General features: G+C 47.5%; 1 protein-coding gene across 1 annotated transcript in view; it reads right to left on the reverse strand.

Annotated features, from left to right (window-relative positions):
* Nucleotides 1–25,297, reverse strand: part of EIF4G3 (eukaryotic translation initiation factor 4 gamma 3) — a 382,496-nt gene that overhangs the window by 346,963 nt on the left and 10,236 nt on the right.

Raw genomic sequence — 25,297 nt, forward strand, 5'->3', positions numbered from 1 at the left:
ACTATTTAGAAAAGCTGGACGAGCACAAGTCCATGGGGCTGGATGCGCTGCATCCGAGAGTGCTAAAGGAGTTGGCAGATGTGACTGCAGAGGCATTGGCCATTATCTTTGAAAACTCATGGCCATCGGCGGAGGTCCCGGATGACTGGAAAAAGGCTAATGTAGTGCCCATCTTTAAAAAAAGGGAAGGAGGAGGATCCGGGGAACTACAGGCCAGTCAGCTTCACCTCAGTCCCTGGAAAAATCATGGAGCAGGTCCTCAAGGAATCAATTCTGAAGCACTTAGAGGAGAGGAAAGTGATCAGGAACAGTCAGCATGGATTCACCAAGGGAAAGTCATGCCTGACTCATCTAATTGCCTTCTATGACGAGATAACTGGCTCTGTGGATGAGGGGAAAGCAGTAGACGTGTTGTTCCTTGACTTTAGCAAAGCTTTTGACATGGTCTCCCACAGTATTCTTGTCAGCAAGTTAAAGTAGTATGGGCTGGATGAATGGACTATAAAGTGGATAGAAAGCTGGCTAGACTGTCGGGCTCAACAGGTAGCGATCAATGGCTCCATGTCTAGTTGGCAGCCGGTATCTGGCGGAGTGCCCCAAGGGTCAGTCCTGGGGCCGGTTTTGTTCAATATCTTAATGATCTGGAGGATGGCGTGGATTGCACCCTCAGCAAGTTTGCAAAGTACACTAAACTGGGAGGAGAGGTAGATAGGATACAGAGGGACTTAGACAAATTAGAGGACTGGGCCAAAAGAAATCTAATGAGGTTCAACAAGGACAAGTGCAGACTCCTACACTTAGGATGGAAGAATCCAATGCACCGCTACAGACTAGGGACCGAATGGCTCAGCAGCAGTTCTGCAGAAAAGGACCTGGGGGTTACAGTGGACAAGAAGCTGGATATGAGTCAACAGTGTGCCCTTGTTGCCAAGAAGGCCAAAGGCATTTTGGGATGTATAAGTAGGGGCATTGCCAGCAGATTGAGGGATGTGATCGTTCTCCTCTATTCAACATCGGTGAGGCCTCATCTGAAGTAGTGTGTCCAGTTTTGGGCCCCACACTACAAGAAGGATGTGGAAAAATTGGAAAACATCCAGCGGAGGGCAAAAAAAAGGATTACGGGACTGGAACACATGATTTATGAGGAGAGGCTGAGGGAACTGGGATTGTTTAGTTTGCAGAAGAGAAGAATGAGGGGGGGATTTGACAGCTGCTTCCAACTACCTAAAAGGGGGTCCAAAGAGGCTGGAGCTAGACTGTTCTCAGTGGTGGTAGATGACAGAACAAGGAGTAATGGTCTCAAGTTGCAGTAGGGGAGGTTTAGGTTGGATATTAGGAAAAACTTTTTCACTAGGAGGGTGGTGAAGCACTGGAATGGGTTACCTAGGGAGGTGGTGGAATCTCCTTCCTTTAAGGTCAGGCTTGAGAAAGCCCTGGCTGGGATGATTTAGTTAGGGATTGGTCCTGCTTTGAGCTTGGGGCTGGACTAGATGACCTCCTGAGGTCCCTTCCAACCCTGATATTCTTTGATTCTATGATTCTCGCTGGGTTTCCTCCATCCCGGTTGCCGCCTCCAAGTTCGGCCCTTCCGAGCCCTCAGGCACCCCCTTCCGCCGTACTTCAGTTCCCCTGAGAGGGCAGTGCCTTCTCAGGTGGCCTGGCGTCTGGCAAGCCCAGCAGGAGCCCCGCCTCTTTGCTGGCTTGGGCCTTTTCCCCCCATTTTCTGGGCCTAGCCCTCCCTGGGTTGCCCTGTGTCGTCCCCCCCGGGGCATGGACAGTCCCTCCAGAGATGGCCTCTTTCTCCACAGGCTGAACATGTCGACAGCTGCCCTGGTTCCCTTACCTGGCAGACTGTCTTCGGGACTCGCCCCTGCCCCTCTTCTGGGTGAGGCACCTGCCTCCATCGCAATAGGGACAGTCCCATTTTACATGTCCTTGCCTTAAACAGGCATAACATTTCCATTGCTCTGCCGCCGGCCTCCTAACCCTGGGCTGTCCATCCCGCTTTCGGCGGCTCCTCCGAAACTCTCCTCGGAGGAGTCTTACCAGGGCCTGCTGCTCCCTCACCAGCTGGCCCAATTGTTTCTGGAGGGCCTTCTGCACCTCCCATAGTTCCCTCTGGGTCTCCCGGCCCCCCTTCAGGTCATCAGCCCCCTTCCTCCAAGGCCCGGACACCGGTGCCCACCCAGGGACAACACCTGGGGTCTCCCCATAGATCTATCATCCCCTGTTTCCTGCTGCTCTTAAGTCTCTGGGCACCAGTCCCGCTGTCCTTGCCCTGCCCCTTGTATCGGGGTCGGACCGCCTATGCCCACTTTCTCTACCACAATGTAGCAGGGCGAGACTCACCCACACAGTGCCTCCTGCTGGTCTCTCATGGAACTAGCTCCTCCAGCCTCCAGAGTGCCCTCTGCAGGCTGGTGTCCCGCTTGCCGCTGGCCCCCATGTCCCTCTGGGACCCCGGGGCCCCTTTTTCCCAGGGTACTACACAGTCTCGGGGTCTCTCCTCCCCGTGGAACTCCCACCCACTATCCCTACCTCACCTCAGTCTTGGGCTACTGCTAGTCACCATTGAGCCCCCACACACTGGGGCGGACTGTAGTGTATAAGCCAATCATCACAGGCAAGGGGGGTTTGGACCTGCTGCCTCTGCCTACCTTTGGGCGGCCCCCTGCAACCCCAGTACCTATGCTGGACCGTCCACCAGGCCTGCAGTCTGGGGCTTTTCCAGTCTGGAGCCTCCCAGCTTCTCTAGCCTTCCCCAGCCCTGCTTCAGCTCAGGTAGCCTGGTACGCTCCCCAGCAGCCAGGCTCGTCTCGCTCAACAGCTAGAGGAGACTCTGTCTGCTCCTGGCCAACTGCCCTCTTATAAGAGCCAGCTGAGCCCTGATTGGGGCGTGGCCACAGCTGAGTCTGCTTCCCACAATCAGCCTGGGAACTGCTTGCTTCCAGCCACAGCCTCTCCTAGGGCTGATTTCAAGCCCTTCAGGGCAGGAGCGGGTGACCACCCCACTACATGGGGCATAGTACCTTTTTCCTGCCTTCTTGGAGGTATGCGCCATGGAAGAGGAGGTCTGTCACAAAGACTTAGCACTTTTTAGCACCCCTGGGTCCACGGGCAATGTGACCCGGGCCAGGGTAGAGGAGGGTATGACATTAAAGAGGTCGTAGGACTCCTCCACTAGCTCCTTGACCTCCAAGTTCAGGTTGGCAGCCACCCTTTTGAGTAGCGCCTGGTGCTCCTTGAAGTCGCTGGAGTTACTTGTTTGTGAGGGGCCGACCACTGTTTGGCCGTGGATGAAGACGACGGCTGCACCGCAGGGGGAGGGGCAGCTTCCCCTTGCTTTTCTAGGGACAGCTCCTTGGGCATCGGAGCCCACTGTGTCTCCCCTGAGTTGGATTTGGCTCCAACTCTGGTGCCCACTGTGCTGGGGGCAGTTTGTCCGATGCAGCCTGGAAGGAACAGCGGGAGTATGGGACTGGCATAACAGGTACACCCCAGGGGTTCCAGGCCTGCCACTGAGTGGGACATTGCCCCTGCCTCCACGTCGTCGTTGCAGGAGCCTCGCCAGTCTCACAGGGCCACGGAGATTCGCCTTTTATAGGTGAGGGGCTGAACTTCCCTTTCAGCTCAGGCCATTGCCCTTCCAGTGACCTGGGCGGAGCTGTAGATACCTGAGTCTGCCGAGTGACCCTTGTCGGTGACCAGTAAGGAGAGGGCGAGGATTGGTGCCTGCCCGAAGAGTGGTACCGGGGAGCTGGAGACCAGTGCCACGACCGGGAACGATCCTGCACTGGGAGTGATCGATGCCTGGGAGACCACCTAGGCGATGGTGATCTGCGCTGTGGAGAACTCTGGTGGGAGGCCTGATGGTACTGTGGGTACGGGGATCAGCATCGTGACTCGGGTGTCCCATGCCTTTTAGGTGAAGATCTTAGCATCACAGACCTGGATCTTCTAACCAGGGACTGAGGCTGCAGTGCTGCGGTCCTAGCCCGTGGTGATGGCGATCGACGCCTCCAGTCCGGTGACCATGCTCTGCTGCTTTAGAGGGCGGAACCATAACCGGCTTGCGCTTAGATGCCAGGGCCTTAGCCAGGTCCATCGCTTGGCTTGGCATCTGCGGTGCTGGCCAGCCTACTTGATCTTTGGCCATCAGGCCCGCTTTGGGCACAGATGGCGCTATGAGGGGCTGAGACCCCTGCCACTCCCAGGAGTCAGGGGTGGATCCCTGACTGGGCTAGTGGGTCCGACCACATTGGTATCCCCGAGTAGCTCCAGAGCAAGCATATGGCCCATCAGAGGTCCTTTGCCCAAAGCCCTCTTATCCTGTGGCGCTGGCGGGTCCTTCAATTTCAGCTGCTTCTTAGGCTCCATCGAGGGGGAATGGTGCCGGGCAGATTCCAGTGCCAGCAATGCGCCCATGTCGAAGTACCAAGCGTAGAGTCCGACTGAGAAGGCTCCAAGGCAGGACAAAGTGCAGCCTCCATGAGGAGGGCCCTCAAGCAGATATCCCGCTCCTTCTGAGTTTGAGGGCGAAAGTTTTTGCAGATCCTGCACTTGTCATTTCTGTGGGATGCCACCAAATACTTCAAACAGCTATCGTGGGGATCGCTAATGGGCACTGGCCGACTGCACGATGAGCATTAAAGCCCGGGGAATGGGGCATGCCCTGCTCTGAGGCGAAGTCCCAGCCGGGACTCTAACTCCTAAACTACTACCCTAACACTTAATGGTCTAACTAAGTACCTATCAACTAAATACAATGGAGACAGAACAATGGACTATAAGAATGACTAATGTTCTTGTGATGCAAGAAAAGATGCTCTGACCAACTGTCATGGGCGGTAAGAAGGAACTGAGAGGTCACAGGGTCAGCGGCGCCCAAAATACCGACACAGGAGCACGGCGTTCAAGGGTCACCGCAGCTGACCCTATGGATACCACTAAGGCAAAAGTCTCCGATGACTGTGCATGTGGGCACACATACACCTAGAATGGAATCGATATGAGCAAGCACTGAAAGAACAACCCACTTTTCTTAGGTAATTCCATTTCGCAAGGAAAAAAAGGTATACCACTAAGGGAGGAGGCAACAAATGGTTTGGAATTCCTGAGAGCGTTCACAAACTTCTTGGCAGGGGAAAAATTGGCATGGGGAAATACTTTTTAGTTTGTATAATAAGTCACTACACAAATTAAAACTATTTCCCCCTGCTAATTTTCGCCTACTGTTACTCACACCTTCTTGTCAACTGTTTGAAATGGGCCATCCTGATTATCACTACAAAAGTTTTTTTTTCTCCTGCTGATAATAGCCCACCTTAATTGATTAGTCTCGTTAGAGTTGGTATGGCAACACCGATTTTTTCATGTTCTCTGTGTGTATATATCTCTTCCTACTGTATTTTCTACTGCATGCATCTGATGAAGTGGGTTTTAGCCCATGAAAGCTTATGCCCAAATAAATTTGTTAGTCTCTAAGGTGCCACAAGTACTCCTCGTTCTTCTTGCTGATACAGACTAACACAGCTACCACTCTGAAACCAGTCTTATTAATCTCTCCTCAAAAGGAAGCTGTTCCATACCCCTAATGCATTTTTGTTACCCTTTTCTGAACCTTTTCCAATATGAATATATATTTTTTGAGATGAGGCGACCACATCTGCACGCCGTATTCTAAGTGTAGGCATACCATGTGTGACACTGCACCCCATATTCTTCACAGTGATATTATTATGATATTATAGCATAATTATGATGTATTTTATGCAAGACAGGGCATGTGAGGGGTCATTGGAAAAGTTATGATTTGCTGAATATGATTATCCTATTTGTCTGCATATATCATTTTTGTATCTGAAGTTATGAATATTGACTAGGGATCCATAATTCAAATTGGCTTACTCTGGAAAACACCCACAGACAGCTTTTCGGGTACAACAACGAAGAAGCCAGATGGGGCTGATGGCCCATCAGCAAAGATAATGGACTGTGGAATAGTTTAACCTTCCTGTGGGCGTTTTGGCCTGTGTCTTAGTCACTCTACAAGGACATGTGACCAGACCACGTCTCCGGACTCCATCCTGGGATGTCAGTATTTTTCCATGAACCGGTCTGGCAACCAAGTTTTGAAACAAAGGGTTCCTGCCATATGCTAAAGCTATATGAGGCAGGGAGTGACATCATCTGTGGTTCTTCACGCCCCACACAAGACGACTCCTGGAAACACCTGAGGAAAAAAGACTGAAAAGGGGACCTAGGCTAAAGGGACTTCTAGCCTGCATATGAAAGACCTGGGGATTCCAAGCTGTAAAACAAGTGCAGTTGGTCCCATAAGAATCTGCAGCCTGCCTATATCATCAGCCAGGGTGACAATTTGCTAGTTCATATCCTATCTTTCTAGTATCAAAAATTAGTTTGCATTTTGTTTATTTACTAGGTAATCTGCTTTGATCTGTTTGCTATCACTTATAATTACTTAAAATCTATCTTTTGTAGTTAATAAATTTATTTTATGTTTTAATCCAAACCAATGAGCTTTGACTGGAGTGCTTGGGGAAAATCTCTGCTTGGCTACCACAAGTGTGCATTGCTCTCTTCACATTGAGGGAGAGGCGGACGGGTATTAAACTCATATACTGGCCAGATTTCACCAGGACAGGACGGTACTGCTCTGGGGTCCTAGGCTAGGAAGCCTAGAGAGCCTGCGTGTAACTGCAGCTGGGTGTGTGAGAACGCTAGTGAAAGTGCAGGCTGGAGGGCTTTGTAGCTTGTCACAGCAGCATAATGTGAGAGAGAGCCCAGGCTGGTGGGTCAGAAGGCTCAGTGATACCCCAGTTCCAGGTGGCACCCGGGGGGGGGAACTGGTAACACCATGAATTTATATACAGGCACTATGATAGCAACAGGTTGCGTGCCACAGTTAGTAATCCTGCAATTTCACATTTGAGTTCCTTCAGAACTCTGGGGTGAATACCATCTGGGACTGGTAACTTATTACTGTTAAATTTATCAGTTTGTTCCAAAATCTCCTCTAATGACACCTCAATATGGGACAGTTTCCTCAGATTTGTCACCTAAAAAGAAAGGCTCAGGTTTGGGAATCTCCCTCACATCCTCAGCTGTGAAGACCGATGCAAAGAGTTTATTTAGTTCTTCCACAATGGCCTTATCTTCCTTGAGTGTTCCTTTAGCATCTTGATCGTCCAATGGCCCCACTGTTTGTGTAGCCGGCTTCTTGCTTCTGATGTACTTAAAAAAAAATTACTGTTACTTTTGAGTCTTTGGCTACCTATTATTCAAATTCTGTTTCGGTCTTCCTACTTATATTGTTACACTTCACTTGCCAGAGTTTATGCTCCTTTCTGTTTACCTCCATAAGATTTAACTTCCACTTTTTAAAGAATGCCTTTTTGCCTCTCACTGCTTCTTTTACTTTGTTGTTTAGCCACAGTGGCACTTTTTTGGTCCTCTTACTATATTTTTTAATGTGGGGTATACATTTAAATTGAGACTCTATAATGGTGTCTTTAAAAAGTTTCCATGAAGCTTCCAGGGATTTCACTTTTGGCTTTTCATCTTTTAATTTCTGTTTAACTAACTTCATTTTTTGTGTAGCTCCCTTTCTGAAATCAAATGGATTATCATCTGGTAAAGGGGTCATTCTTTGGCAGGATAAAGGGTGTAAACAAGAAATGTACATCTAGCAAAGAAACAGCTGAAGGTTCCCATCCCCACAGACTTGATGTCTCCTGAACCTCAAAAATGGAGATGATTCTCAAAGGAGAGGAAAAAGTATAAAGAAACCCCAAATCATCTCCTCCCTTTCTCTTTGCCCATGGCATCAACACCTGAAGGACAAGGAAATTAACACTGCATTGGGGGAGGAGTCCTGGCTGAAAGGATTCCAGACAGTAAGACTGCCGAAGCATATAGTGAGAGAATCCTTTGCTTTGAATTTATTTAGCTTGTTAAGTTAGATATTAGTTGCATTTTATCTTTTATTTTGAAGCACTTGGAGGACAGGAAGGTGATCGGGAACAGTCAACATCGGGAACAGTCAACAAGGGCAAGTCACGCCTGACCAACCTGATTGCTTTCTATGATGAGATAACTGGCTCTGTAGATATTGGGGAAAGAGGTGGACATGATATATCTTGACTTTAGCAAAGCTTTTCACATGGTCTCCCCACAGTATTCTTGCCAGCAAGCTAAAAAGTGCAGAGTCCTGCACTTAGGACGGAAGAATCCCATGCACTGCTACTGGCTGGGGACCTGGGGATTACAGTGGACAAGAACCTGGATATGAGTCAACAGTGTGCCCTTGTTGCCAAGAAGGCTAACGATATTGGGCTGCATTCGTAGGAGCGTTGCCTATTCGGCACTGGTGAGGCCACATCTGGAATACTGCATCCAGTTTTGGGCCCCCCACTACAGAAATGTGGAAAAATGTGGAAAAATTGGAGAGAGTCCAACGGAGGGAAATGAAAATGATTAGGAGGCTGGGGCACATGACTTAAGAGGAGAGGCTGAGGGAACTGGGGTTATTTACTCTGAAGAAGAGAAGAGTGAGGGGGATTTGATAGCAGCCTTCAACTACCTGAGCTAAAGAGGTGTAGCCTGGGGATAGGCAGACACAGCTGGTCCAACCCCCTCGCCAATGATGAGTGGCCATTACAGACTGCAGTTTGCCCCCGTAAGAGGGGGCTAGATGAGGACTGGCAGTAGCCACTGAGGCAAGGTGGGTATAGGGGGAGGGGGTTCCCCTGGGAAGGAAGACCCAGAGTGTGGGGGTATGCTGGGGCAGAACCCCAAGGAAAAGGGCACCAGGGTCCGGGAGGGACATGGGAGCCTGACGCAGGCAAGACACCAGCCAGCAGGGGGCACTTCGAGGCTGGAAAAGAGCTAATTCCCAGACAACCAGCAGGTGGTGCCGCGTCGGTGAGTCTTTGATCTGTTACACGCCATATATCGTGGAATGATTAAGCTATGAAATATTTAAGGTTGGGATTTATTTCCATTGCATTTGAGTTACCAATCAGCTTCCTTTCTTCTTCTCCCCTCCCATCGATAACGGTATAATTTGGATGTATGAGTATTTTAAGACAGGAACACAATGTGATTGCCCCCCTGGCTTCCTTCAGGACTCTTCAGGCTCTGAAGCACAGATCTGACATATGAGTAATTTTCTTAAACGATATGAACTAAGTAATTTCCTGAGATATAAGGAATTCTATTAAATGCTGCTATAAGGAAACTGCATAGAGAAAAAAACTCTACTGTAGCTCCTGAGGATATGGCATGATAACTTATCCCCCTTTAATAATAAGATGTATGATTAAGATGCTTGCATTAAAACCCATTACGCCTCAGAATTAGTTGATTAAATTAAAACAATTATTCCATCACTGGGTTTAGAAAGAAGTGAAAGATTAAATCTCAGCATATTTAATGTTTTACAGGTTACACATTTAAGAAGGCTGGGATTTTGTTTGTTTGTTTTAAATCACATAGGTGCAATTTCACTGAACAAAATATTCAATCTAAAGGAAAAATGAAGTTTTGTTGTGAACTATATATTGTATCACTTTTGTTCTTGGAGGTACCCAAGGCCAGAACAGTCTCATTTGATATGTCAAATTAAATTCATCTACCTATTCCTCACCTTGCAATAAAATGGGTGTCCCTCTCATTTGATTCTTTGAACCTTTTGGGCCAACTTAGCTGTGGCTCACATTGAAAGCTACAAGATTTCCACTTTATTAATGATTAATAATTAATGAGTAATACTAAAAATTAGTATATATTTATGAAAAATAAACCCATACATATCCGATCTGAATCCTGAAAAATCAGGTGCCAAAAAGTGTCTGAAATCAGTACTATCCACAATAGGAATGTACCATGTATCAGAATAGGCAAGGAAAGAATACTTCTGCACTTCATTTCTTATTTATTTAAAGTGAAACAACATTACATCTCAATGATTTGCCCAACTCCTAATTCAGAGATAAAGTAACTGACACAAAAGGGTGTCTCAACTCTGTGTCAATACGTAGACTGCAGATTCCTAATCCTTCAATTAGGATCATAGCTGCTCATTCCCAAACTTTCAGTCTTACACCCCTATGCTATGATTTCAAAACCTAAATTCCACACAAAGCAATGGTACAACTTATAAAACACAGTAATGAAAAAGGAATTACTGATTGTACACCACAGCAGATGTTCATGCCTGAGCATTTCAAGATTGAAAAAAACTTTAGATCATATAGAATACGTAATGGATATTATGTTTGCTACACACAAACCCAAAATATGTGGAGTTAATATTCATGGGATAAACTGGAGAGCCCCATGCAGGCACCTCTTATCACCTCATGTGCCCCCTGCATAATAATCCACCATCTCTGAGACTTATTCTAACATTCCAAACTTCTAATCAGCTTCAAACAGAAGCTAAAAAATCAAGTTCAAAAATCAACTTGGATGAGAAACATTTCTTTTTCCTCCAAAAAACGTGAAATTTTCTACCCAAAATTGTATCTGCCTGAGGCCCAAGAAAGAAAATGTTCAGTCTTAAATAGTGGTGGGTTTAAGGTTCAATATCTCATGACTATGCAGAGCTAGAAATTGGAGCTTTATACTACTGGAGAGGGGATATTCCCAGATTTCCCTATTTCATATCTTAGACTATCCCAGGATACCAACATTTAAAGGTATGTCATTGTACATTATCAAAAGTGAAAATGAACAACCATTTTTAAGACGTTTCACATTTATTACATTTTTTGCCAAAGAATGGATAGAAAAATAATCTAGTTTTGAAAAAAAATTATATCAAATATTTAAAATTTAAATTTTAAATTTAAATTTAAATACCATATGTTGTACATACACAATACATGATGGTATGATGGTTCCCACCTGGTTATAAGTTCTGGAAGTGACTGGATCTCTAGGGTGCGATTTTCAACATCTTGCTTCCTGATTGGTCCATTCCCCTGCAAGCCACAGCTGCCAGATTCCTCCCACCCAGTTCTCAGTGCTCAGGCCCTGGGGAAGGGGTCCCAAAGGAAGGAGCTGGCTGACAGCTATCACTTGCATCCTGGGCTTCACGTCACATGTCCTACCACGTAGAGAGAGGAGAACCCATCTACCCCACTGCAGATAGAGGTAAGAAACCATTTTCAGGCTCTACAGAATCATAGAATATCAGGGTTGGAAGGGACCTCAGAAGGTCATCTAGTCCAACCCCCTGCTCAAAGCAGGACCAAGTCCCAGTTAAATCATCCCAGCCAGGGCTTTGTCAAGCCTGACCTTAAAAACCTCTAAGGAAGGAGATTCTACCACCTCCCTAGGTAACGCATTCCAGTGTTTCACCACCCTCTTAGTGAAAAAGTTTTTCCTAATATCCAATCTAAACCTCCCCCACTGCAACTTGAGACCATTACTCCTCGTTCTGTCATCTGCTACATTGAGAACAGGTCTAGAGCCATCCTCTTTGGAACCCCCTTTCAGGTAGTTGAAAGCAGCTATCAATCCCCCTCATTCTTCTCTTCTGTAGACTAAACAATCCAGCTCCTCAGCCTCTCCTCATAAGTCATGTGTTCTAGACCCCTAATCATTTTTGTTGCCCTTCGCTGGACTCTCTCCAATTTTTCCACATCCTTCTTGTAGTGTGGGGCCCAAAACTGGAGACAGTACTCCAGATGAGGCCTCACCAATGTCGAATAGAGGGGAACGATCACGTCCCTCGATCTGCTCGCTATGCCCCTACTTATACATCCCAAAATGCCATTGGCCTTTTTGGCAACAAGGGCACACTGCTGACTCATATCCAGCTTGTCATCCACTGTCACCCCTAGGTCCTTTTCCGCAGAACTGCTGCCTAGCCATTCGGTCCCTAGTCTGTAGCGGTGCATTGGATTCTTCCGTCCTAAGTGCAGGACCCTGCACTTATCCTTATTGAACCTCATCAGATTTCTTTTGGCCCAATCCTCCAATTTGTCTAGGTCCTTCTGTATCCTATCCCTCCCCTCCAGCGTATCTACCACTCCTCCCAGTTTAGTATCATCTGCAAATTTGCTGAGAGTGCAATCCACACCATCCTCCAGATCATTTATGAAGATATTGAACAAAACCGGCCCCAGGACCGACCCCTGGGGCACTCCACTTGACACCGGCTGCCAACTAGACATGGAGCCATTGATCACTACCCGTTGAGCCCGACAATCTAGCCAACTTTCTACCCACCTTATAGTGCATTCATCCAGCCCATACTTCCTTAACTTGCTGACAAGAATACTGTGGGAGACCGTGTCAAAAGCTTTGCTAAAGTCAAGAAACAATACATCCACTGCTTTCCCTTCATCCACAGAACCAGTAATCTCATCATAAAAGGCGATTAGATTAGTCAGGCATGACCTTCCCTTGGTGAATCCATGCTGGCTGTTCCTGATCACTTTCCTCTCATGCAAGTGCTTCAGGATTGATTCTTTGAGGACCTGCTCCATGATTTTTCCAGGGACTGAGGTGAGGCTGACTGGCCTGTAGTTCCCAGGATCCTCCTTCTTCCCTTTTTTAAAGATGGGCACTACATTAGCCTTTTTCCAGTCATCTGGGACTTCCCCCGTTCGCCACGACTTTTCAAAGATAATGGCCAATGGCTCTGCAATCACAGCCGCCAATTCCTTCAGCACTCTCGGATGCAACTCGTCCGGCCCCATGGACTTGTGCACTTCCAGCTTTTCTAAATAGTCCCTAACCACCTCTATCTCCACAGAGGGCTGGCCATCTCTTCCCCATTTTGTGATGCCCAGCGCAGCAGTCTGGGAGCTGACCTTGTTAGTGAAGACAGAGGCAAAAAAAGCATTGAGTACATTAGCTTTTTCCACATCCTCTGTCACTAGGTTGCCTCCCTCATTCATTAAGGGGCCCACACTTTCCTTGGCTTTCTTCTTGTTGCCAACATACCTGAAGAAACCCTTCTTGTTACTCTTGACATCTCTTGCTAGCTGCAGCTCCAGGTGCGATTTGACCCTCCTGACATCATTCCTACATGCCCGAGCAATATTTTTATACTCTTTCCTGGTCATATGTCCAACCTTCCACTTCTTGTAAGCTTCTTTTTTATGTTTAAGATCCGCTAGGATTTCATCATTAAGCCAAGCTGGTCGCCTGCCATATTTACTATTCTTTCGACTCATCGGGATGGTTTGTCCCTGTAACCTCAACAGGGATTCCTTGAAATACAGCCAGCTCTCCTGGACTCCTTTCCCCTTCATGTTAGTCCCCCAGGGGATCCTACCCATCCGTTCCCTGAGGGAGTCGAAGTCTGCTTTCCTGAAGTCCAGGGTCCCTATCCTGCTGCTTACCTTTCTTCCCTGCGTCAGGATCCTGAACTCAACCAACTCATGGTCACTGCCTCCCAGATTCCCATCCACTTTTGCTTCCCCCACTAATTCTACCCGGTTTGTGAGCAGCAGGTCAAGAAAAGCGCCCCCCCTAGTTGGCTCCTCTAGCACTTGCGCCAGGAAATTGTCCCCTACGCTTTCCAAAAACTTCCTGGATTGTCTATGCACCGCTGTATTGCTCTCCCAGCAGATATCAGGAAAATAAAAGTCACCCATGAGAATCAGGGCTTGCGATCTAGTAGCTTCCGTGAGCTGCTGGAAGAAAGCCTCATCTACCTCATCCCCCTGGTCCGGTGGTCTATAGCAGACTCCCACCACTACATCACTCTTGTTGCACACACTTCTAAACTTAATCCAGAGACACTCAGGTTTTTCTACAGTTTCGTACCAGAGCTCTGAGCAGTCATACTGCTCCCTTACATACAGTGCTACTCCCCCACCTTTTCTGCCCTGCCTGTCCTTCCTGAACAGTTTATAACCATCCATGACAGTACTCCAGTCATGTGAGTTATCCTACCAAGTCTCTGTTATTCCGATCACGTCATAGTTCCTTGACATCACCAGGACCTCCAGTTCTCCCTGCTTGTTTCCAAGGCTTTGTGCATTCGTATATAAGCACTTGAGATAACCTGTTGATCGCCCCTCATTCCCAGTATGAGGCAGGAGCCCTCCCCTCACAGACATTCCTGCCTGTGCTTCCTCCCGGTATCCCGCTTTCCCACTTACCTCAGGGCTTTGGTCTCCTTCCCCCGGTGAACCTAGTTTAAAGCCCTCCTCACTAGGTTAGCCAGCCTGCTGGCAAAGATGCTCTTCCCTCTCTTCGTAAGATGGAGCCCGTCTCTGCCCAGCACTCCTCCTTCATGGAACACCATCCCATGGTCAAAGAATCCAAAGCCTTCTCTCCTATACATAGGTACTATGGCAGAGAATGGTTTGGAAGAGTCATCTGTTAGTCTTTAAGGTGCCACCGGACTCCTTGTTCTTTTTGTGGATACAGACTAACACAGCTACCCCCTGATACTTGACATCTGAGGGAAGGGATCAAAAGGAGACCCCATCAACCGGATGGCATGGGATGCATTGTCCTAGGGATGCGGATTCCATGACCACCACTCCCAAGAGGAAGAGAAGGGTGGTGTTGATCGGGGACTCCCTCCCCTAAGGGAGACGGAGTCATCCTTCTGCCATCCAGACCAGGAAACTCAAGAAGCGTGCTGCTCGTCTGGAGCTAGAATTCAAGATGTGACGGAATGTCTGCTGAGACTGATCAAGCCCTCATCTAGAGTACTGTGTCCAGTTTTGGGCCCCACACTACAAGAAGGATGTGGAAAAATTGGAAAACGACCAGCGGAGGGCAACAAAAAGGATTAGGGGACTGGAACACATCACTTATGAGGAGAGGCTGAGGGAACTGGGATTGTTTAGTCTGCAGAAGCTTAGAATGAGAGGGGATTTGATAGCTGCTTTCAACTACCTGAAAGGGGGTTCCAATAAGGATGGATCTAGATTGTTCTCAGTGGTAGCAGACGACAGAACGATGAGTAATGGTCTCAAGTTGCGGTGGGGTAGTTTTAGGGTGGATATTAGGAAAAACTTTTTCATTAGGAGGGTGGTGACGCACTGGAATGGGTTACCTAGGGAGGTGGTGGAATCTCCTTCCTTAGAAGTTTTTAAGGTCAGGCTTGGCAAAGCCCTGGCTGGGATGATTTAGTTGGGGATCGGTCCTGCTTTGAGCAGGGGGTTGGACTAGATGACCTCCTGAGGAACCTTCCAACCCTGATATTCTATGATTCTATGATGACAAGCGGGGGAGAAAAGGTGGGGGAGTTGCACTGTATTAAGAGCAGTATGATTGCTCACAGCTCCAGTATGGAACAGGAAAAAAGCCTGTTGAGAGTTTTGCGTTAAGTTTAGAGGAGAATGATGTCTTGGATGGCATCTGTTATAGACCACGAGGATGAGGTAGACAAGGCTTTCTTCGGACAACTAACAGAAGTTTCCAGATCACAGGCCCGGGTTCTAATGGGGGACTTCAATCACACTGACATCTGCTGGGAGAGCAATACAGCAGTGCAGAGATAATCCAGGAAGTTTTTGGAGAGTGCTGGGGACAAGCTGCTCACAAGCAGGGAAGAATTGGTAGGGGAAGTAGAAGTGGGTGGCAACCTGGGCAACAGTGACCATGAGACGGTAGAGTTCAGGATCCTGTCAAAAGGAAGAAAGGAGAACGGCAGAATACAGACCCTGGACTTCAGAAAAGCAGACATTCACTCTCTCAGGGAGTTGATGGGCAGGATCCTCTGGGAGGCTAATATGAGGAGGAAAGGAGTCCAGGAGAGGTGGCTGTATTTTAAAGAAGCCTTATTGAGGGTTCAGGAACAAACCATCCTGATGTGCAGAAAGAATAGCAAATATGGCCGGCGACCAGCTTGGCTAAAAAGACACTTCCTTTCCCCTAACTGGTGTTCTTCAAGATGTGTTGATCATGTCCATTGTTTATTAGGTGTTTGTGCTCGTCACATGCACCGGTGCCAGAAGTTTTTCCCTCAGCAATATCTGTAGTGGACTGGCTTTGGCGGCCCCTGAAGTGACACCCGCATGGAGCGGTATAAGGGGCATCGCCAGCTCCCTCCACCCCCAGTTGCTTCATGCCGGAAACTCCTACAGTGCAGAAGGAGGGCGGGTTGTGGAATAGACACGAGCAACACATCTCGAAGAACAGCAGTTATGAAAAAGGTAACTGTCTTTTCTTCTATGAGTGCTTGCTCACGTCCATTCCATATTAGGTGACTCCAAAGCAGTACCACCGGAGGTGTGTAGGAGTTCACAGATGTGTCGATTGCAACACAGCTCTGCCAAATCCAGCGTCATCTCCTGCTGAGTAATGGCATAATGAGCTGTGAACGTATGGACAGAGGAACACGTTGCAGCTCTCCAGATGTCCTGGATAGGGATGTGCACCAGGAATGCCGCCGAAGATGCCTGCGCTCTCATCGAGTGGGCTCCCACAAGTGGCGGCGGTGGAACCCCCACCAGGTCCTAAAAGGTTCTTATGCACAAGGTGATCCAACTGGAAATCCTCTGCGAGGACAACAGAAGTCCCTTCATTCTATCTGTCGCAGCAATTAAGACTGAGTTGATTTATGGAAAAGCTTGACACATTCTAAAGAAAAAGTCAAGGCCCTTTGAACATCCAGCGCGTGAAGATGCCTCTCTTCACCGGTCTTCTGTGGTTTGGGACAGAACACCAGGAGGAAGATGTCCTGGCTCATATGGAAGGTAGATACTACCTTCGGTAGGAATGCCGGATGGGGCCACAGCTGAACCTTGTCTTTGTAGAAGACCGTGTATGGCGGTTCCGAGGTCAAGGCTTTAATTTCAGAGACCCGTCTTGCCAATGTCAACGCCACCAGGAAAACAACCTTCCATGACAGGTGGGAAAAGGAGCATGAACCTAGCAGCCCAAAGGGTGGGCCTGTGAGCCTAGAGAAGACCAAGTTAAGATCCCACTATGGGACAGGAGTCTGAACCTGCGGGAAGAGTCTCTCAAGCCCTCTCAAGAATCTGATCATCATTTCATGGCAAAACACCACCTGTCCTTGGATCAGAGGGTGAAAAAGCGGAGATGGCCGCTAGATGCACTCTAATGGAAGAGTGTGCCAGGCCCTGGCTCCTCAAAGGCAGCAGGTAGTCTAGGACAGACTGTATGGAAGAACACGAGGGAGAGATGCCACGTTCGGATGCCCAGCGGGAAAATCTCATCCACTTGGCCAGGTAAGTCAGTCTGATTGAAGGCTGCCTACTCCCCAGGAGGACCTGTTGGACTGCTTCCGAACAGGTCTGTTCCTCCGGGTTCAGCCACGCAGCATCCATGCCGAGAGATGGAAGGACTCAAGGTTAGAGTGTAGGAGCCGACCGTGGTCCTGTGACAGCAGGTCCAGGCGGTTGGGAAGGGGCCAGGGAGGGGCCACTGACAATGTCATGAACATGCCAAACCAATGTTGGCGAGGTCATGACAATTTGTGTTGGTCTTTCTTGATCTTTGCCAGGACCTGTTGATGAGTGGAATCAGAGGGAATGCGTACATCAGGATCCCTGACCATGACAGCAGGAAGGCATCGTAGAGGAAGTCCTTGATTAGACCTTCCCAAGATCAAAACGGGTGGCGAACAGGTCCACTTGGGGAGTTCCCCACTTTTGGAAGATCATGCAGGCTACCTCTGGATGGAGCGACCACTCGTGGTGAGAGGAGAACTCCCTGCTGAGCTGGTCTGCCAGCATATTCCTGACACTGACAGTGACTTGTCACTGAAGGTGACAAGCTTCCCTTGATTATCATACACATTGTAAGGAGAGTGATCGCTTTAGATAAGCTATTACCAACAGGAGAGTGGGGTGGGGGGAGAGAAAACCTTTTGTAGTGGTAAACACCCATTTTTTCCAAGCTTTGTGTGTATAAAAGATCTTCTATACTTTCCACAGTATGGATCCGATGAAGTGAGCTGTAGCTCACGAAAGCTTATGCTCAAATAAATTGGTTAGTCTCTAAGGTGCCACAAGTACTCCTTTTCTTTTTGCGAATACAGACTAACACGGCTGTTACTCTGAAAGCTTCCAGGTGGATTTCATGGCTGATACAGAAGTCCCATAGAAGGAGTGCCTCTTGACAGAGTGCCAACGAACATGCTCCCCCTTGTCTCTTGCTGTAGAACATTGAGGCTGTGTTGTCCGTCAGGACTCATACTACCTTGCCCGACAAGTGGGGCAGGAAGACTCCGCACGCCAGCCAGACTACTCAGAACTCTTTGATGTTTATGTGCGACTTCGCCTCCTCCGGTGACCACATCCCCTGTGCCTGGAGATCGCTGAGGTGTGCGTCCCAGCCGAGGTCCAAGGCGTCAGACACCAACTGGATGGACTGAGTGGGGTTGTCGAACGGAACCCCCTCTGGGACATCAAATGGGACTGGGAGCTAATATGGGCCGGTTGCCAGAAGGATCTTCGAAGTAGGGGACCTACTGCTGGGAGACGGGCGATGATGGCCAGGCGATCTGCAGTCTCTGATCCTCGATTGGTCCCATGATCAATACCGGACACTTGGAGACAGTAGGGGCTGGCCCAGAAGTTCTTGTCAGGTGGCACATGCCTCAGAGCATCTGCACCAATCTACTGGCGAGATACACCTCAACTTGTGCCCTCTGTGCGGCGACCGAAGAGGGCTCCACTGAGCCTGCCTCTCTCGTCCTGAGGCATGACAACTAAAGGTGGGCAAGCAATGGCAGGATGTTCCTCTCAATGGGTAACAGTGCCACTGAGGCGGGGGACACACACAGTCCCAGCATGAGTCTTCCATGAGACCGAGGTACCACTGGAGCCGTTGAGGGCGGGAATGTCAGGATCTCCTGAGCTGCTTGAAGGACTTCGGTCATCGACGGCACCTGAAGCTGGCCAGGGCCTGTGCTGCTATCCTGAGTCACAGGTGAAGTGTGGGATGAGCTGCACCGCTCGACTTGAGCTGGGGCCCAACTTCCCGAGGGGGACATTGTGCTGTCCAGCACGGGTCGTGGCTCATCCCCAGCCCGCTCCTTACCCTTACCGGAGGTAGGAGACCTTTCCCTCACAGTCTTTTTTGGCTTCTTGACTGGAGCCATAGCGGGGCACCAGTGCTGGCTCATAGACAGCACCGCCAGAGCACTGCGCACGGAGACCACGGTGCTCGGTTCGGAACCGCTGCTCCGGTGCCGAAGTGAGGGCCGACTCCACAAGGAGCACTTTCTAACAGGTATCGCACTCCTTCTTCTCCCTAGGTTTAAAGAACGTGCAGATACGGCACATCACTTATGTGCTCCTCGACTAAGCACCTTAGGCAGCTGGTATGTGGATCGCTGATGGGCATAGGCTCTTTGCAGCAATTGCAGCACTTAAAGCCTGGAGATCAGGGTATGCCCCGTCCCACGGCTAAGTCCTGTTTGGAACTAACAAAGAACTACTACTAAGGGTAAGTACGGAACTACTAACTATATATAACTACATTACAGGTTTTCAAAGTTCGCAAGAACTGAGACCGAAACAATACTAGCCGAAGCAGCAGAAGTTCCAGCACTGTCATTGGCAGCAAGAAGGAACTGAGGGTGGGGGGAGTCTGCGGAGCCCCTTATACTAGGCAACTTGCCGGCACCACTCCAGGGAGTGCTAGAGCCAGTCCCCTATGGATATGGCTGAGGAAAAACTGCCAGCACCGGTGCATGTGGCAAGCACACACATCTCATATGGAATGGACATGAGCAAGCACTCAAAGAACAACAAAAAATCTTCGATGAGCTTAAACACAAAAAGGAAGCTTACAAGAACTGGAAACTTGGACAGATGACTAGGGAGGAGTATAAAAATACTGCTTGAGCATGCAGGGGTGTAATCAGAAAGGCCAAACCGCAATTGGAGTTGTAGCTAGCAAGGGATGTGAAGGGTAACAAGAAAGATTTCTACAGGTATGTTAGCAAAAAGAAGGTGGTCAGTGAAAACGACAGATGATGTGGGAAAAGCTGAAGTACTCAACGCTTTTTTTTTTTGCCTCTGTCTTCAGACAAGGTCAGCTCCCAGATTGCTGCACTTGGCAGCATAGTATGGGGAGGAGGTTAGCAGCCCTACGTGGTGAAAAAACAGGTTAAGGACTATTTAGAAAAGCTGAACATGCACAAGTCCACGGGGCCAGCTGCAGTGCATCCGAGGGTGCTGAGGGAGTTCGCCGATGTGATTGCAGAGCCATTGGCCATTATCTTTGAAAACTCGTGGCGATCAGGGGAGATACCGAATGATTGGAAGAAGGCAATTATAGCCCCTATCTTTAAAAAGGAACAAAGGAGAATCCGGGAAACTACAGCCTCACCTCAGTCCCCGAAAAAATCATGGAGAATTTCCTCAAGGAATTCATTTTGAAGCACTTGGTGGAGAAAAAGGTGATCAGGAACAGTCAACATGGATTCACCAAGGGAAAGTCATGCCTGACCAATCTGATTGCCTTCAATGATGAGATAACTGGCCCTATGGATAAGGGGAAAGCAGTGGATGTGATATACCTTGACTTTAGCAAAGCTTTTGATATTGTCTCCCACAGTATTCTTGCCAGCAAGTTAATAAATTATGGATTGGATGAATGGACTATAAGGTGGATAGAAAGCTGGCTAGATCATCAGGCTCAACAGGTAGTGATCAATGGCTCAATGTCTAGCTGGCAGCTGGTATCAAGCGGAGTGCCCCAGGCGTTGGACCTGGGACCAGTTTTGTTCAAAATCTTCATTAAGGAGCTGGATGATGGGATGGATTGCACTCTCAGCAACTTCACAGATGACACTAAGCAGGGGGGAGAGGTAGATATGCTGGAAGGTAGGGATAGGGTCCAGAGTGACCTAAACAAATTGCAGGATTGGGCCAAAAGAAATCTGATGAGGTTCAACAAGGACAAGTGCAGAATCCTTCACGTAGGAGGGAAGAATTCCATGCCCTGCTTCAGGCTGGGGCCTGACTGGCTAAGTGGCAGTTCAGCAGAAAAGGACCTGGGGATTACAGTAGAGGAGAAGCTGGATATGAGTCAACAGTGTGCCCTTGTTCCCAAGAAAGCAAATGACGTACTGGGCTGAATTAGTAGGAGCGTTGCCAGATTGAGGGAAGTGATTATTCCCCTCTATTCAGCACTGGTAAGGCCACATATGGAGTATTGCATCCAGTTTTGGGCCCCACTACAGAAAGGATGTGGACAAATTGGACAGAATCCAGTGGAGGACAACGAAAATGATTGGGGGACTGGAACACATGACTTATGAGGAGAGGCTGAGGGAAGTGGGCTTATTTAGTCTGCGGAAGAGAAGGAGAGGGAGTGGGATTTAATAGCAGCCTTCAACTACCTGAAGGGAGGTTCCAAAGAGGACGGAGCTAGGCTGTTCACAGTGGTGGCAGATGACAGAACAAGGAGCAATGGTCTCAAGTTGCAGTGGGGGAGGTCTAGGTTGGATATTAGGAAAAACTATTTCACTAGGAGGGTGGTGAAACACTGGAATAGGTTACCTAGGGAGGTGGTGGAATCTCCATCCTTAGGGGGTTTTAAGGCCCGGCTTGACCAGGCCCTCACTGGGATGATTTAGTTAGGGTTGGCCCTGCTTTGAGCAGGGGGGTTGGACTAGATGACCTCCTGAGATCTCTTCCAACCCTAGTCTTTTATGATTCTATGACAGGGAGAGATGCTGCCCCCCACCTCTAGCAATACCCTGCTGCAGATATTACCTCCAGCTCTCCCAAATGTATTCTACCATTAAAATCAGTACCAGATGACTGGAGAATAGCTAATATGACCCCAATTTTTTAAAAATGCTCCAGAGGTGATCCTGGCAATTACAGGCTAATAAGTCTAAACTTCAGTACTAGGCAAATTGGTTGAAACTATAGTAAAGAACAAAATTATCAGAGACAGAGCTGAACATGATTTGTTGGGGCATAGTCAACATGGTTTTTGTAAAAGGTAATCATGCCTCACCCATCTGCTAGAATTCCTTGACATGGACAAGGGTGATCCAGTGGACATAGTGTACTTTAGATTTTCAGAAAGCCTTTGACAAGGTCCCTCACCAAAGGCTCTTAAGCAAAGTAAGGTATCATGGGATAAAAGAGAAGACCATGGATCAGTAACTGGATAAAAGATAGGAAACAAAGGGTAGGACTAAATGGTCAGTTTTCAGAATGGAGAGAGGTAAATAGTGGTGTCCAACAAGGGTGTGTACTGGGACCAGTGCTGTTGAACATATTCATAAATAATCTGGAAAAAGGGTTTTAACAGTGAGGTGACAAAATTTGCAGATGATACTAAACTACTCAAGATAATTAAATCCAAAGCAGACTGCGAAGAGCTACAAAAGAATCTTACAAAACTGGGTGACTGGGCAACAAAATGGCAGACGAAAGTCAATGTTGATAAATGCAAAGTAATGCACATTGAAAACATAATCCCAACTACATATATAAAATGATAGGGTCTAAATTACCTGTTACCACTCAAGAAATATCTTGGAGTCACTGTGGATAGTTCTCTGAAAACCGCCACTCAATGTCCAGCAGCAGTGAAAAAAGGTAACAGTGTTGGGAATCATTAAAAAAGGAATAGATAATAAGACAGAAAATATCGTATTACCTCTATATAAATCCATGGTATGCCCACACCTTGAATACTGCGTGAAGATGTGGTTGCCCCATCTCAAAAAAGATATATTGGAAAAGGTTCAGAAAAGAACAAAAATTATTAAGGGGTATGGAACAGCTTCCATATGAGGAGAGATTAGTAAGACTGGGACTTTTCAGCTTGGAAAAGAGATGACTAAGGGGGGGGGGGATAAGATAGAGGTCTATAAAATCATGACGGGTGTGGAGAATGTGTTATTTACGCCTTCTCATAACTTAAGAACTAGGGGTCACCAAATGAAATTAATCGGGTGCAGGTTTTATAAAAACAAAAGGAAATATTTCTTCACACAATGCACAGTCAACCTGTAGAACTCTTTGCCAGAGGATATTGTGAAAGCCAACACCATAACAGGTTTCAAAAAAGAACTAGATAAATTCATGGAGGATAGGTCCATCAATGGCTATTAGCCAGGATGGGCAGGAACTGGGAATGGGCAACCCTGTTTGCCAGAAGCTGGGAATGGGCAACAGGGGATGGATCACTTGATGATTACCTGTTCTATTCATTCTGGCATTGGCCACTATTGGAAGATAGGATACTGGGCTAGTTACTGTTCTCCCCTCCTCAGCTCCCCCTTTTTCAGCAGTATCCTCTTTTTTGGGAACCTGAAATATGCTAACCCTAGCTTCAACAGTCTGTGTCTTGCTTCTTGTTCCTCTTGTTTGATTATGATTGCTATCAAAGACACTTCACTGGTTTGCATTAAAGGTTGGTTCTGAATCCACTGCACGACTGCTAACATCAGCAAACAGTCTGCAACTCAAGTCTGTTGACATGACATTTTTTAAACTACTCGCGCACATAAACTGTTAACCAACAGACTAGTCGGTGTTGTGCTGTAACCTTTCAGACCAGTATCTGTTACAGATACACACTGGGAGGCAGCCAAAGGAACCACTGTGGATAGGTTATCTGAGTCCTCCCACTATTGTAGCTACTCCCTGATTCTCAGGGAAATGTGGGGTGACAGAGGGTAGAACCACTGATCCCACCTGAGTCAAGAAAACCGTTCACTTCCACTGTGTTGATAAGGTCTCCCAAGTGGAATAAACTCTGAGAAAGGGTCAGAGTTCTTTTCCATGATTATCCTGAATCCTAGATGGAAAAGGCAACAAATTATTTTGGATTCTGCATCTTGAGGAGAAGACCCCTTCATCTGCCAGTCATCCAAATAAGCAGAAGCACCTCTACTAAAAGACGTTTCCATAAGTAATTTATGCTATCATGCTAAACATGAGTTTCTAAGATCTACAAGTTTTTCTTCCTTTTTTCCAAAACGTTTCAAAAAGAGTTTAAGAGTATTTTTGGTAATTAAATACATTAGTTTGTAATACTCTTTTGGAAAACTGAAGCATTTATTTTTCTTTGTACTTTTCTTTTTCCCCCACAATCAGGGCTGCATACTAGCTTTCAGTATATTGAAGCTCTAAAGGAATAATGGGCTTCTGGCTCTTACTATTTGAAAAATAAAAGTCATGAATTGAAAAATGTTATCACGTATGCAAAAATAAACATTGCTGGATTTCCAACCTGAATTCCCTTCATAATTAGAATCATAGAATCATCATAGAATCATAGAATATCAGGGTTGGAAGGGACCTCAGGAGGTCATCTAGTCCAACCCCCTGCTCAAAGCAGGACCAATCCCCGACTAAATCACCCCAGCCAGGGCTTTCTCAAGCCTGACCTTAAAAACCTTAAAGGAAGAAAATTCCATCACCTCCCTAGGTAACGCATTCCAATGTTTCATCACCCTCCTAGTGAAAGTTTTTCCTAATATCCAACCTAAATCTCCCCCACTGCAACTTGAGACCATTACTCCTTGTTCTGTCATCTGCTACCACTGAGAACAGTCTAGAGCCATCCTCTTTGGAACCCCCTTTCAGGTAGTTGAAAGCAGCTATCAAATCCCCCCTCATTCTTCTCTTCCGTAGACTAAACATCCCCAGTTCCCTCAGCCTCTCCTCATAAGTCATGTGTTCCAGTCCCCTAATCATTTTTGTTGCCCTCCGCTGGACGCTTTCCAATTTTTCCACATCCTTCTTGTAGTGTGGGGCCCAAAACTGGACACAGTACTCCAGATGAGGCCTCACCAATGTCGAATAGAGGGGAATGATCATGTCCCTCAATCTGCTGGCAATGCCCCTACTTATACATCCCAAAATGCCACTGGCCCTCTTGGCAACAACGGCACACTGTTGACTCATATCCAGCTTCTCATCCACTGTAACCCCTAGATCCTTTTCTGCAGAACTGCTGCTTAGCCAGTCGGTCCCTAATCTGTAGCAGTGCATGGGATTCTTCCGTCCTAAGTGCAGGACTCTGTACTTGTCCTTGTTGAACCTCATTAGATTTCTTTTGGCCCAATCCTTTAATTTGTCTAGATCCCTCTGTATCCTATCCTTACCCTCCAGTGTATCTACCACTCCTCCGAGTTTAGTATCATCTGCAATCCACGCCATCCTCCAGATCATTAATGAAGATACTGAACAAAACTGACCCCAGGACCAACCCTTGGGGGACTCCGCTTGATACTGGCTGCCAACTAGACATGGAGCCATTGATCACTACCCTTTGAGCCTGATTATCATGCAGAACAACTATCCCACATAACTTTTTCTTATGAAATAGAAACATCAGTGTCTTGATA

This window comes from Chelonia mydas, chromosome 18 (assembly GCF_015237465.2).
Source record: "Chelonia mydas isolate rCheMyd1 chromosome 18, rCheMyd1.pri.v2, whole genome shotgun sequence".
Taxonomy (NCBI): domain Eukaryota; kingdom Metazoa; phylum Chordata; order Testudines; family Cheloniidae; genus Chelonia; species Chelonia mydas.